The following is a 14,970-nucleotide window of genomic DNA, read 5'->3' on the forward strand; positions in this document are numbered from 1 at the left end:
GCCAACTCCACCATTTCCTTTCCAGCTGAGATGCTGCCACTTCCAGACATCTTCCTTGTTGACATCCTTACCACATCCAAGTTCTGGGCCCCTTTTCATGGCCCATGGTGTCCGGTCTTCCCCACCATTAAGCTTCTTTTTTGTTTCTTCCTTTAAACTCTAAGCTCTGGCTGGTTGGATTGTTTTTTTAAAAAAATTGTGGTAAAGTACATTAACCTAATCTTTACCACTTTAACAATTCTGTAGCATTTAAACCTTGATGGTGTTGCACAACCACCACATCTGTCTCATTGTAGAACACTGGCTTCATCCCGTTAGCATTCCCTAGCTCCTTCTCTGCAGCCCCAGACAACCACTAATCTACTTCTTGTTTTTAATGGATTTTTTTCTGGCAATCCTATATAAATGGAATCATACGATACATAGCTCTTTGTGTCTGGCTTCTTACACTTGGCACACTATCAAGGTCATCTATGTTGCAGTATGTACCAGTCCTTCATCCTTTGTTTATGGCTGGATAATACCCATGGTGGGGGTAAAGCACATTTTTTCAGGCTCTTGTAGACAAGGATCTGGTAGTTTCTATCTTCTGGCTATTGTGAGTCATGCTGCTTTTCAATTCTGTGGGGTTTACAGACTTTATGCTGCTTTTCCAACAGCTGCAACATTCTCCATTCTTACCAGCACTGTTGGAAGACCCCAAGCTCTCCAAACACTTGTACGTTCCTTCTGTTTTTTTTTTCCATTGTAGCCACACTAGTGGGTGTGAGCTGGCAGGTGGGATACATTTCCTTCACACTTGTATTCCCAGGTCCCAGGAAAGTGTCTGACAGGCAGTGGAGCTCAGGAAGGAGGTGCTGTGGACTGAGTCACTGTTCCCCTCCCTTGCTCCAAGAAAGGCCACTGTCTGCTCCATCACACTGGCTGAGTTTCTGTAGGAGGCTTTGAGGTGGGGGGCGTCATTCTCTTCTATCCTTCTTCCTCTCCCCACCCCCAGGTTGTTGAAGCCCACCCCAGTGCCCACAAAAGAGCAGGGACAGCTCTTTTGGGGTGTACATCCTAGGCATCCCCTCCATCTTGTGTCCAACTGCTCCACATGAAATCTAAACCCAGCTGGAGAGTCTCCCTGGTCTCTAGGATGTGTGCAGCCCCAGAAAAAGCTCATCCACAGTGGCACAGAGGCTGCTTCCTGCCTTCTGTTCTCCCCACACTCCCCGTGTTGCCGCTTGTTGTCACTCTGGTATTCTGGGTGCTTTTCATCCTCTTCAAATGTTGTGCACAAGAGGCAGGTCACTGCCTCGAGGGCTGCTCTTTTGTGTGAAGTCATCTGAAAGCAGCTTGAATATTGATAGCTGTTATTGTAGAAACCTAAAACACAACATAGCTTTTTGGGTGTGTGATATTCATTCCTATGTGGGAGGCGTCCTGCCTGTGTGGCTCGGCTGGGGCCAGGCCACAGAAACTGAGTCATGCCAGGTCAGCTTAGTTGTTCGTTTGCAAGCAACAGAGGTGACATCAGCTAACGCACCTGGAATGTGGGGGTCAGCTCACAGAGGGAAGGAAAGCTGGAGGGTGAAGCCTTCAGGAGCTGCTCTGCTGAACTGGAGGCAGGAGTGAAGGGGTGGCCTCTGCCAGAAGCCTCTTCAAGATGGAGCCACGCCAGGTGGCTAGGCAAAATGGAACCATGACTCACAACCCTACCCTTCCCTAGTGTCCCCTGTTGGAGGGGTAAGTCCTGAAGGCCAAGTGTGGCTGCTGCTGCAGGAGGGGATGTGGAGGAGGGCTGGCAATTCAGTGGCTGTCCTTGGGAGGCTCTAGGTGGACTCAGGAATCCCTCGATGGATTGGCTTCCTGGATGAGTTCTAGGTAGAACTCACGAGAGTTCAGAGCCATGAAGCCATGAGAGGGACAGAGCCAGTGTGTCTCCCCTTGTGCTCTGGGGATGGAGCCTCAGAATCTCATGGAAGAGCTCGGAAGTGCAGATCTCTGACTCCCACCCCACAGAATCCAGGGCTCAAAACCTGGATTTTAGCTCATCCCCTCAGTGGCCTGCCTGTAAACATAGCGTTGGCCCCCGCTTGCCCTTCAAGCTTCTCAAATTCAAGATCAATGCACTGACTGCTCCCTGGCTCCCTGGATATTGCATTCCAGGAATCTCCACACATAAACAAATTGCATCCAGAGACAGGCATGTGCAAGACTGGAGGGCGTGATGGAAGAAGAGAGACTAAAAAGGGTGGAGGTACTTCTGTAAGCAGTAGGGCAGGCCTCCAGGGCCATGAGAACATTTCCTTCCATTGGTAAAAGCTGAAACTGATGTCAGTTTTGGGCTTTGGTAAAAAATGGGGGCCTCTTTTAACAGGTAGCAAATAATAATATATAGTATTTATTGAGCACTCAATCCTTGCATTTTATCCTGGGAGCTCAGTATTGTAAATCACAAACAGAGGCACAGAGACATCCAGAATTTGCCTATGGGCACACAGCTGATAGGAGTAGAACTGGGAAGGCATCCAGGCAACTTGGAGGCAGAGCTAGCCTCTTGACCCCATGCCACCTCCAATTTGTTGACACATGATATTTACAGATGGTGGGAAGTCTGCCAGCATGGGTAATGTGATTGTGTTCAGGTTTTGGTTTTGTGCCACTGTGCTCTGTTAGGACAGCATTTATAAGATATCAAAGAGCCAGGCACTGGGGAATTGATGATGACCATGACACTGAATTTGACTTTATAGTGTTAGTTCCAGGGAGGGTTGTAGAAAACAGCCCATAATGCTGTTGGAAAAATGTAACATGTGAGTACTCTTAGCCTGGAACAGTGGGAAGGATAGGAATGAAATCAGGGAGGCCTCCAGGGTAGAGGAGACCATTGAGCTGGGGCTTGATGGGTGGGTAGGAGATCACCAATGCCCACATTGGAGAGGAGTGGAGGAAGGACAGAGTAGACAGGCCAAGTGGTGCAATAGGCATTGAACCAGAATAGGAAGAAGAGAAATGGGGGGATGGGTCAGAGATGGAGGACTGGCTAGAGATGAGACGACAAGGTTAGGCCAGGTGATACAGGTCCTGCATTCCTATGTGATGTTTATTAGCCTATATGTTAGTTTTCTATCATTGCTGTGGCAGAGTCCCACCACTTAGTGGCTTAGTGACACATTTTTATGAGCTTACAGCTCAGAATGTCTGAAGTCTGGAATGTGTTTCATGGGACTGAATGTGAGGTGCCTGCAGGGCAGTGTTCCTTCTGTGGACTCCATAGTGGAATTGTTTTCTTGCCCTTTCCAGCTTCGGAGGCTGCTGCATGCCTTCGCTAATGGCCATTCTTCACCCTCCAGCAGAGCCACTGGGTCCTTGTCATGCTGCATGTCTCTGGCTCTCTCTTCCACTTTTCAGGACTCTTGAGATTCCATCATGCCCACCAAGTAATCCAGGATAAATTCCCTATTTTATGATCCATTGGTTAGGAACATTCACTCTGTCTGCAACCTTAATTCCCCTTTGTCATGCAACACAGAATCTTTGTAGGTTTAGGGGATGAGGATGTGAGCAACTTTGGGATTTTTTCTGCCCAAAACATTCCTGATGCATGGTAGGTTTTTAAGCTGTGAAGTAACACAGTTAGACCAGAGTTTGAGAAAGATCACCAGGGCAGCAGGTTCACCAAGAGGATCATGGAATTCTTTTTCTTCCCCTCATTGTGGATAAGACATAATTCATATTTTTGTTTTAGTCTTACTTTATGACATTGACAGAAAACAGTAGAATGGAAAATTTAGCGGTTTGCATTGTGATGCTTTCTCCACATTTTATTTTGTCTTGCTTCTGTCCATAAAAAATTTGATGTAACTTCCAAAAATGCCTTGTAATGTAAGATGCTGGAACAGATAGTGGAGGGAGATGAGAAAAACAGTCTTAAGTAGGAAGAAAGTGAGGCTCAGCAGTTAGTTCACTGAGAAGTGAGAGGTCTATGGAGTTATGCCCAGTTTCCAGCTCCCAAGGTAGGAGGAAACAGGACTAGTTACAGAATTCACACCTGTTGGGCTGGCAGAGTGGCTCAAGTGGGAGAGCACCTGCCTAGCAAGCGTGAGGCCCTGAGTTCAAGCCCTAGTGCTGCAGAGTTCATACTAGTGGCTGTATGATGCACATGAGTCTGGGAGACACCCAGTCTTTTCTATGACCAAACCCTGAGAAGAATTTCTGCTAAGGAGCCTCACAAAGCATAGAGAGCAAACTCTGGTACTGGAAGTGGCCACAGTGGAGACAGTCATGACCTTTGCGTAAAAAGCCAGCTTTTTACAGTGTTCCTCAAGGCAAGCAGATGATCCCACTCCAGGGTGGAGAGCAGGAGAGGGTACTTGGCTATCTAGGGTTGTGTTGAGACCCCTCAAATTTAGTGACTCAACACAACCACCCCAATGTACTATCTTTCAAAACTCTGTGGATTGATTGGGCTCTGTCAGGTCCACTGGGACTAGGGTCACCTGTGGGCTCTGCTAGGTCCAAGGCATTCAACCTGATCCCTCAAATGACTTGGGGGTGTGGTGTCAGGGATGTAAACTGCCTGCATTCTAATAACACAGCAGCTGGGCTTCCAGGGAACCCTGCCAAGAGTGAATGGACAGTGGAGATATATATCTTAAGGCCCAGCCTCAGAATTATACATCACTTCCACGTCATTCTGTTGGTCAAAACAGATCACAGGCTACCCCAGCATCCAGGGAATGGGAAAGTGAGTCCACCTCTTGAAGGGAGAATCAGTGAAGAATAGGTGGCCATCTTTAGTCCAAACCAGCCAGGGTGCCAACCCCTATATGCCGGCTTAGTCCAGGGATAAGATTGGAAAAACTCGAGGAATGGACGCGCACCCTTTTCGATATTCCAACCGTGTCTCTTTCCAGCAGTTCTCATAAACATCACCTGCTGAGGACGGTGTTCTTATAAAGATTCGAGAAGAGAGATGTCAAAGCTGGCTTTGTGGGCAGGGCACGTGTCATGTTTATTGCAGACTGGAGGAAATGCTGTGTGTTTCAAGAGCTAGGCAGAAGAACAGTTCCCCTCATTCTATTTTTTCTGTCCTCCAGTAATTGATTTCAGTTCAGGGGGCCACAACTTGGCTAAGCTCGAGTTACGTTCTTTCTCTGATCCTGTTTGGTCCTCAGTTAAAGCTGACCAAAAGACACTTATGTGCAATTCAAATGGTGAGTCTGTCTCCATTCTTTGATATCTGACTTCTAGCGCTGGTGGATTGGCTCAAGAGGTATAGCACCTGCCAAGCAAGTGCGAGGTCCTGAGTTCAAACCCCAGTGCCGCTAAAACCCAAAAACACTCTGGTATCTGACTTCTGATAGCTTCTGAACCTTACCCCTCCTTCCCTCACTCCCCCCATCAGGGCAAGGTGATTAAAGCTCTCGTGTCTCCTCCTTTTGGCTCTGGCAGGAGACACAAGCCTGCACATTCCCTCACAAATTTCAGTACCTTGTCAGTTCCCAACTCCTCACCTCTTTAACTCTCACACTGGGCTCTGGAAATTGCTCCCAGCCAATGTCCAGCCTACCTGGTGGGTGTTCCTTCTCTCAGGAGTTACTCTTCTGCACTGTGGCCCAGTGCCTCAAGACAGTTGTCATGTGCATTTAGTTTCATTTCATATACAGCTGTTGTTTTAGTCTGCCCATACTCCCTTAACAAAGTGTAGACTACATGGCTTAAGCAACAGAAACTTATGACTTCCAACTTTGGAAACTGGGAAGTCTAAGATCAAAGTGCCAGGAAGGTAGAGTTCATTCTGCAGCTTGTTCTTCTGGCTTGTAGGTGGGCGCCATATTGCTCATGTGACCTGTTTTGGTGAGTGGGCGAGGAAGCTGTCTGATGATTATTCTTATAAGGGCACTAATCCCACTGTAGGGTACCACCCTCATGACTTCATCTCAACCCAAGTACCTTCCAAAGATTCCCAACTCCAAATATTATCACATTGAACTTTAGGGCTTCAACATAGGAACTTAGAGGTGGGTTCAAACATTCAGTCCATAGTACCTGTTTATGGTGAGAAACTAAATCTGACACTAGTTGCTCTATCATGGCTGACATGGAAGACTCCAGGTAGTTTTTATTTAATACCTGAGACAGTATTCAAAATGTAGTGTGTTTTAACTCAGTCACATGCACAGCCTGGCAAACGTGTTGGTTGAATGCATTTGAAGCATCATAATTTGAGACTTCAAGGGAAGAGACAACCAGTTCTGTGTTGTAGAAAACAGATAACAGATTTCTCTTGGTTTCTTGTTTAGGCTTCAGGCATCATATTTACACATTTTATCAATTTGAGATATCATTCAGAGAGCTTCATTAACACTCCAGATCATCTGTGGCCTTCTCATGTGATTTCTTTTCTGTGTATTTTGAATACTGATGTGTTTGTATGTTTGTTTCAATTTTTTCTGATTTATAAAATAGAGACCAATACATGGAACTTGTTGCAAAATTTGTTAAAATAATGTGAAAGTCTAAAGCAGAACCTTAAATCATTAGTAATATTTAAATATTAATACTAATATATCTTAAAATTTCTGTGTGTTTATGACAAGTATAACTTGTTCTAAAAAAAAGGAGCCAATTATTAAAAAACTTCAGAATAAACATGAATTGTTGAACATGAGAGTTGAACAAGGATTTTGAGGGTATTTTGTCTCAGTCCCAAATTATGAGGTTGGGGAAATGGAGGATTGCCATGTGCATCTATTCAGGAATGCATAATTCTTTTCTTTGTTTTTGGTGGTACTGGGACTTGAACTCAGGGCTTCATGCCTGCTAGGCAGGTGCTCTACCACTTGAACCATGCTTCCAGCCCTTTTCTACTCTGGTTATTTTGGATATAGGGTCTTGCTTTTTGCCCAGGCTGGCCTGGACTGAGAGCCTCCTATTTATACTTCCTACATAGCCAGAATGACAGGTGTATACCACCACACCCAGCCTTTCCCCATTAAGATAGTCACCCAAATTTTTTCCCCCCAGGCTGGCCTGAAACTATGATCCTCCCAATGTGAGCTTCCTACATAGCTTGTCTGACAGTTGCTCACCACTCTCCCAACTATTGGTTGAGATGGGGGTCTCATTAATTTTTTGCCTGAGCTGGACTCAAACTGATTTTCCTAATCTCAGCCTCCTAAGTAGCTAGGCTTGTAGACATGAGCCACTGGCACCCAGCAAGGAGTCCATAATTCTTTGCATTATATCTGCTTCACAAATTGTGCCATTTTATAACTTCTCAATATATTCATAGCCATATATCTGTCATCATTGTTCTTAATAAACAAGCACCTTGCTACTGAAATTAAAGCATTTGCTCATACTGCTTTCAATCCTCCTCATCCTTACTTGTATCTGATACTACTTTTCTCATAGCCCGTAAACCAATGAGACATTCCTGAGATGGATAAGGTTTCTGTAAATATCTGACTTCTTTATTACTTCCAAATTATGGAATGAGTTTAGAAAAATCTTAGTGTCAAGATTCTTATATTTTATCTTTTCTATTTAAAAATGATTATAAATGTTATTTACAGACCAGTTGTGAAGACAGTAGACTTCCTGTATGCCTGGTTTCTACTAGTGTGTACATCTTGGGTAATCATGGTGTATTTATCAAAAGTATGAAACTAGCATTGACACAATGCTACTGATGAAGCAGTCAACTAATTTGGCTGCCTCTAGATTTTCTAATGATGCTCTTTTTTGATTCCAGGATTAAATCCAGGATCCCATGGCAAATAGTCCCCCAGGCCCCTGGTCTCCTCCAATCTTTGGCACTCCTTTGTCTTCCCTTGTCATTTGTGACCTTAATACTTGAAGTATATGAGCAGTCATGTTGTAGAATGTCTCGTTTTGAGTTTCCCTGATTTCTTCTCATTATTAGACTGGAGATGGAGATTTGGAAGAAGAATACTGCAGAGACCCTGTGCCCTTTTTCATGTCATACAAGGGAACACACAATCAGACAATGATTGGTTACTGCTGATGTCAGCCTTGATACTAGGTGGCTGTGGGATCTCCCAGGATTTTCTATTCGACAATTACCATTTTTTCCTTTTCATATGCAATTTGTTAAAGAATCTCATTTTTAGGATTGTATTGATTACATATAAAACAGAGAGGCTTAGGACCACACCTCATTTACTTCTCCCTCTGCAGAACCACGGTTCTCCACATTGGATGCCCTGCATGCTGGGGGAGGCCTGGTTCCTGCCTGACAGCAATGAAACTCAAGTATAGTTCTCAGCGGCAGGAGGGAGCTTAGAGAAATACAAACTGGTAGGTTCCATCCCCACTACAGTTTGGACACTGTTTGGGTGGGGCCACCGGCCAATTTTGACCAGTTTTCCAGGGGACTCTGATGCAGTTCTTGGGGACCACGCACTATCTTAGAGGTGCCCATATGGGGTGTGACCAGAGCACTGGGAGGTTTTTATGAGTCCTAGGTGATTCTCCTGTACAGCAAAGACTGAGAATTTTGGCTCTGGAGCCACAGGTAGCTTTTAGAGTTTGTATCTCAAGCAAACTGGCCTCCTGCAGGCTGGCTGCTCTTCATCTGAATAATGGCTTTTTCTATTGTTTATGGCAGATTTTTCTTCATCTCTCTAGTCTGTATTATAAAAGAGTAGAAATGTAATTTCCCAGTTAGCTTGTATTTTACATGAAAAATGGCTAGTTTGAATCAGACAAAAGGGAAGACATCTTTCAAAGGGTAATGACCCCTGTTTAGTCAAGTGGTAGCTTTCTCGTTTCATTGCAAGGGGAAGGGAGCAATTCATCTGTCCTAAATTGGTTTTCTTCAGGGTATCTTCCCTCTACATAGGAAATTTCCACGGAAACAGACTGGTGGGTAAGATGAGGCAGCTGTCTGAACTTCAGGTTACTTCGTTCCTGGTGCAATTGTGAATTGGGGTATTTGCACAGCTTAACATAGATCTGGAATTCTTTCCTTTCTTTTTTCTGAGATGGTTTTTCTATGCTTCATAGGTGGGTATTGAGCTCAGGTGATGCTTCCTGCCTCAGTCTCCTGAGTAGTAAGGACTAGGTCTGGGTTTCTAAGAATTCTTGAAGGTGGAGGCTTCCAGAATAAGCCATTCATGGGCAAGTGTAGCACCATTTTCCATTTAAACTTGCAGGGACAAGTTGTCTTAGACCCTCTCAACCTCAGCACTGGAGACATTTGGGGTGGGTGTTCTTTGTGGTGGGAGCTGTCCCATGAATTAGGATGTTTAGTTGTATCCTTGGCTTCTGACCCCACTTGTGATAACCCCATTGTCAAATGTTCCTGGGAGGCAGGGAGAATGGGTGAAAAATCATCCCCAGTGTTAGTCATTGGACTTAGGTGACAGAAGTTGCAGTTGTACCAATGTTATCCTCTTAGCCTACATGAGAGGACTTGGGTCTTTAGGAGTCTGGGTTGGCTGTGGGGTCACCCTATGCCTGCTCAGTGTGGAGAAGAAGTGTCCTCCCTTGTGTGGGGCCCTGCAGGATTCTGGTGTCTTTAAGATCAGAAGAGGTAGATCTGAGGGTGAGGTGGGGAATAGAGAAAGCCTTCTGGAAAGATCCCACCATAACCAAATCCCACCCCAGCAGGGACAGTAGCCCTGCTTTTCTGGCCTGTGCCACACTCTCCATACTGGCTCTGCCCTGTAGTGGCCCCAGGTTCTGCTCTCCCAGCGTGCTCTCACTCCACACTGGGCACCCCTTCCTGTGCCACTTCATTGCTGGCCTCAGGGTCATCAACTCCCGGGCATTTTGCCTTGGGGAAACCACTGGAGCCAGGCCATCTCAAGAGAAGGGCAGCCTGATGGTGTCCACAGTCTAGAGGTGAACTTGACTCTCTGGTTCCTGCCCCCCCAACCCCCAACACAGCTACTGAGAACTTAGGGGACACAAGCACCCTGTGAGTGGGGGCATGGGGAAAATGCCCTCAGATCTGGGGATTTATTCTTGTGTCTATTGTACTAAAGTCATGGAAACTAGCAGAGTGCAGGGCAGCAATTTTTATGTCCCCTTATCACATTTTTACACGTGTTTTCTGTCTGGTTCCTGAGGGATGCATTTCCCCCTTCATATAAATATTCGTGTCGCCTCTTTGAAGAGAGTTTCCCTTTATTAGGCTCAGCGGGTTAATGGAATCAAATCTAAGTACTCCAAAAGCATATCCTCCTTTGTCCAGGTCTTTACCCTCCAGGCTACTGTGATTCCATTAGATGAATGGCTGCTGGCCTCACCACTAAATTCAGCACTGAGCAGGTGTCCTTCAGTGGCCTGTGTATAGTATTTCATTGATGCCCATTAAGGGAGGATCACTTTTTCTCTTTTAGCTGTTTCATACTCAGAAGGAAAAAGCCATTTCCTAGTGGGCATTCCCAGCCATGATATGGTCCAGGATGTCCCCCCAGCCCTTTGTCCTCATGGCAGTAAGTTGGGCTGAGCATCAAGTGCTGTGGAGGCTTTGTCCCTAAGAACGAGAAACATCCCCACAGCCTGCATCTGGATCTGTGCAGAAACAGAGGTCTCCAAAGAATCTGGCATATTGGAGTGACTGGCTGACACCACGTCCCCTCCCTTTGCAGAGAGCAGCCCCTCTTGTCATGCAGGGAGCACATATGACAAGGGGGAAGAAGCTGGGTTTCTCCTCAATATCTGTTTATATTCTCTCTTCTCAGAAAGATTAGGACTCAAATTAGGGCATTTCCAGGTTCCATTTGCTTTTGGTAAGAGGATTTGGCTTCTTATTTTGTTTGAATGTAGGTGAGAACCTCTGGCAGAAGCAGACAAATTGATAGGATTAGAACCACCTCCTCTGGCACCAGGGATAAAAACCAAGGTAAGAAACTGGCTTTGCTACTATTCCTATGGATGTAAGAGTCAGTTTTTTTTTCTGATGCTAGTTATAGCCCATGGGGACTGACTTCCTGGGAAAATAATTGAAGATGGTGGGGCAGCATCCACAGTCAGTTGAACCTATGCCATGATTGACCCACAATGGGTTCTCAAAGGAAAGTGATGGAGTAGGATGGGTGAGACCAACACAGAAAATAGTCAGCAGATGAAACCAATAAAAAGTGCTCATAAGATGACTTACAGAATGTTGGAGGCTTGAGTTGGGAGCAAGTATGTGTTGAATTTGAAGAATCATGGGAGGCTTCATTCAGAAGACCCCTCCTATTTTTGTAAGGGTGGTCTGTGAAGGGTGTTAGCACATCCAAAGTCTGCAATGATTTTGAATTACTTGATAATTTAGCAGCAGACAGCTCTGTCTGTACCAGTTCATGTTTTTATAACATTTGAGAAATCGGAAGCTAGAAGCCATCAAGGGAAGTTTGCACTTGGTATATTGGGCATATCTTGACCCCCCCTCCCACCCAGTACCAGGTGAAAAGGACTCAGTTGCCTCATGTCCTCAGGTTCTGTGTCATCTTGCATTGAATTGAGGACCCTTGGGCGTACTTAGTTCCTACCCCTGGCCAAAGCCTGCCCTTACTGAGATTGAACGGGTGCCTCTGGTCCTGAGTTCTGTATCTTGTAAGTTCATCAGATGCTGCATTTCTGGGAACACACCCAAGCTTCCTGTTGGATAACCACATGGAAATGTAGCATTGCAGAGCCAGCCTAGCAGTCTTTAAACAGCAGTCTTTAAAGTGATCAGGAACCCTTGATGTACAGTGAGAAAGTTCTATTTTTACTTTTGATCTCCCTCAGGATGGAGGCACAGGATTGGTTGGCTCAGCCCTCCGTGGGTGGAAGTCTGAGCCTCTTACTTGACTGGGACGTGGGAACCATCCAAGAGTTCCACAGGCAACTGGCCAGGCCATCGCTCAGATGCCTGGATAAGACCAGCCCCTGCTGGTGTACTGACTACTTGGCAGTTAGCTGTGACCACGGGTAAAATCGATTAACCAGATGTTCATAGCATTATTGTCTGTGGAACCCTCTGCTTCTCAGGGCCTAAAGATTGTATGTTCGGATTGATTGGACTTGAAACGTAAACTGTAATTTTTGCCAGCTATTAAACACAAACCATCAGTAATCCTCATAGCAAATGATTACAGGAGATAGATGGCTTCCACAGTTTTCTAACATACGCTTTAGAGTGTTTTGTTTGATTCTTGGGGCTTGACACTCTTCTCAGCCCAACTTTAGTCACGCTCCTCTCAGCCTGCTTTCTGACCTGCCTTGAGCGTAGCCTCTGTCCTATCTGTGACCTGTTCAGTGAAGTCTTAGCAAGCATCTCTCTACCTTTGATACCTGGTCAAGTTCTTTGGCTCCCACCTTTAATGTTGGAGTCCTTGTTCTGCCTTTAACGTGGATCCCGTTGGGTTTATTTAACAAGAGGCCCTGACCTTTGGTGCTTGTTCTAGTGATTTCCCAGGCACTGATTCTTCTCACCCTCCCTCACGGCCATTAATTCCCCTTGACCTTGTTGTGTTTGAAGCTGAGCTCATTGTCTCCCCTGTGTCAACCCTATTGCTGGAATCTTGAATAAAGTCTTCCTTATGGGTTTATCGAATGTCAGATTGCCTTTTACTTTAACAGGCTATTCTCTTAGGTGTATAAGACAAATATTGCCCCCATTTACAGAGAAAGAAATGGACACTCCCATGGTTCAGCTCTACAGAGCAAACCACAATGCTGGAACAAGAGCCCCAGAGCCCTGCCTTCTGGTTGGCAGGGTCCCTTATGGCCTTGCAGACTGTCCATTCTACCCTATCCTTTCAAGACAGACATTTGCATTTCCTTACTTGGATTTACTCTAGTGGCCAGGAAAATCCACTGGAGATATCTATGTATAGGGCAGAGGGATCAATCATGAGAGGAGACGAGAGAGGAGGGCAGAAGAGCAGAAGGGTGCTTGGTGGTCTCTGTGACCCTCCGAGACATTCCCAAGCTTCTGGTAGAGCCTGGCTCCCCTTCTGACCATTTCTGATTCTGTGCCTGGGAGTAATCCCCAACCAATGTCTACTTAGCATAAACAGAAGGGGCATTGAGGGGCTGCATGGCCTCTCAATGTGTTTGACTCTGTTATGCTTTGGGTTTCCTTTGTGTTCAGAATAGGAGGCAGCAAGCTCAAAGGTGAATTCCAGTTATAACATTCAGTGAGTCTAATCGTCAAGACCACTCCCTGACTTTTGAAAAGAAGTTAAATGAAAGTGGAGATAAAACCCTGTTACTGATGATGGAAGTCAAGGACTCACTTTACATTCTCACTGTCCCTCATTCCTCTCTGTCCATCTGTATCAGGTCACCATGGGCTGTCAATAATGCTGAACTAATGCCACGGAGTGACACCCCCAGTAGGTCCTTCTAGGATGTGTGTCAAGGACCAAGCGTCTGGATCCAGGAGGAACCTTGGTTCTCATGCCTGTGCCACTGCTTAGTATTATACATGACACGGAGACCATGTCACACTTACTGAGGTGAGAAATTCAAACAGATGCTAACCAGTTGCCGGAGAGGACAGAAGGTAAAACAAGGCAGGATGTACCCCTGGACTCCATGTGAAACTGAGTCTTTTGCCTGTGCTCTGGTCACAGACTTGATGCATTGGTTCAATAGGCAAATAGATTTTCATTTGCTTGTTCTTTACAGACTTCTTTTCTCATTGCCAAACCCTTGCGTATCCTCCTGGGTCTTCCATGAAAGACTTTCAAATCCTATAGTTATCTCAACTAGCAAAAACCCTTGGTCCTTCCTACTATTGCTTATACTCTCTCTTCAACAAAATTAGAGATAAGGGCAAAATAGTTTCTGCTGGGTAGCAAGGGGGTGGGGGGAGAGGGAAGAAGATGGGGAGAAAGGGAGGGGGCAGGGAGAAGGGGGGAGAAATGACCCAAACATTGTATGCACATGTGAATAAAATAAAAATTAAAAAAAGACAAACCCTATAGTCATTCTCCACTGTCATATTCCCTTATGATGGTAAGCATGCATAGCCCAGCAGAACTGCATTCCCTGACATCACTACCATTGTCTCTGTCTTTAGTTCCCTGGTGTTTAGCATCTGGGTGATGCTTCATGAACAGATGTTGAATGTGCTATTGACTTTCCTGGAAAAACCTTTGGCTGGAGATGGTAAGAACTAAATTAGGTTTCCAGCCCTCCTGGTGATGAGGGGTGTGACCATAGTGTCTTTGTGCTCTGCTTTATCTGCTCTGTGACAGTGGTCTAGCTACCTGAGTTCTTTGACACTTGGTTTCTGCACCTAGCTCAAGAACTGTCTGAGAACTGAGGGAGTAATTTTCGTGACAGTTTTAGTGGGCCTATTTGAATGGATGGGCTTGGACGTATGGAGCTGCTCCCCTGAAGATTTAGAGGGTGGGCTCAGAGTCAGACAGACTGGAGTCCACCTCCCGACTGTGCCTTTATCAGGGTGAGTGACACTGAGCATATCGCTCATTTTCTATGTTTCACTTCACCCTTGAATAGAATAAGGGGCACCCTGGGGTTGCTATGAAGATCACACAGCAATTATTCTATATAAAGCTCTCTGCTAAGTGCTCAGTGCCCCAGAATGCCCAGAAAGTGTCAGCCATGCCCCAACATTGTGCCATCCCATCTGAGCTCCAGGCTGACCTTCCAGGCACTCTCTGAGCAATGACAGGAGCCATTTAAAAAAAATCCTAAAATTCTTTTTAATGAATAGTAATGCATATTCATTGCAAAAAAAGAAAACCAGTAAAAGCAAGATGGCTTAGTGCCCCATGCAATGAACCATCATTAATACTTTAACATTTTTCTTCGTGTAGCTTTCTGAGTGTATATTCATTTATGCCACATAATTTATAATTTCCTTCTTTTTCATAGACACTTCAGCTGTTGTTTAAATTATACACAATACATTTGATATTAAAATAGTCTTTTTCTTCACTTCAGATTGTTTCCTTCAGCTCTGTCTTCATCAGGATGCTTGTGACTCCTTAGCTAGGGATGGTG

At 45.3% G+C, this 14,970-nt stretch overlaps 1 long non-coding RNA gene across 1 annotated transcript; it reads left to right on the forward strand.

The window, feature by feature from the left end:
- Positions 1–1,519: 1,519 nt before the first annotated feature.
- On the forward strand, positions 1,520–13,609 carry LOC141424599 (uncharacterized). Its single transcript, XR_012449472.1, has 3 exons — positions 1,520–1,728; positions 10,789–10,864; positions 13,279–13,609. It is a non-coding gene; the product is annotated as an uncharacterized lncRNA (long non-coding RNA).
- Positions 13,610–14,970: the final 1,361 nt, after the last annotated feature.

Source organism: Castor canadensis, chromosome 7 (assembly GCF_047511655.1).
Source record: "Castor canadensis chromosome 7, mCasCan1.hap1v2, whole genome shotgun sequence".
NCBI lineage: Eukaryota > Metazoa > Chordata > Mammalia > Rodentia > Castoridae > Castor > Castor canadensis.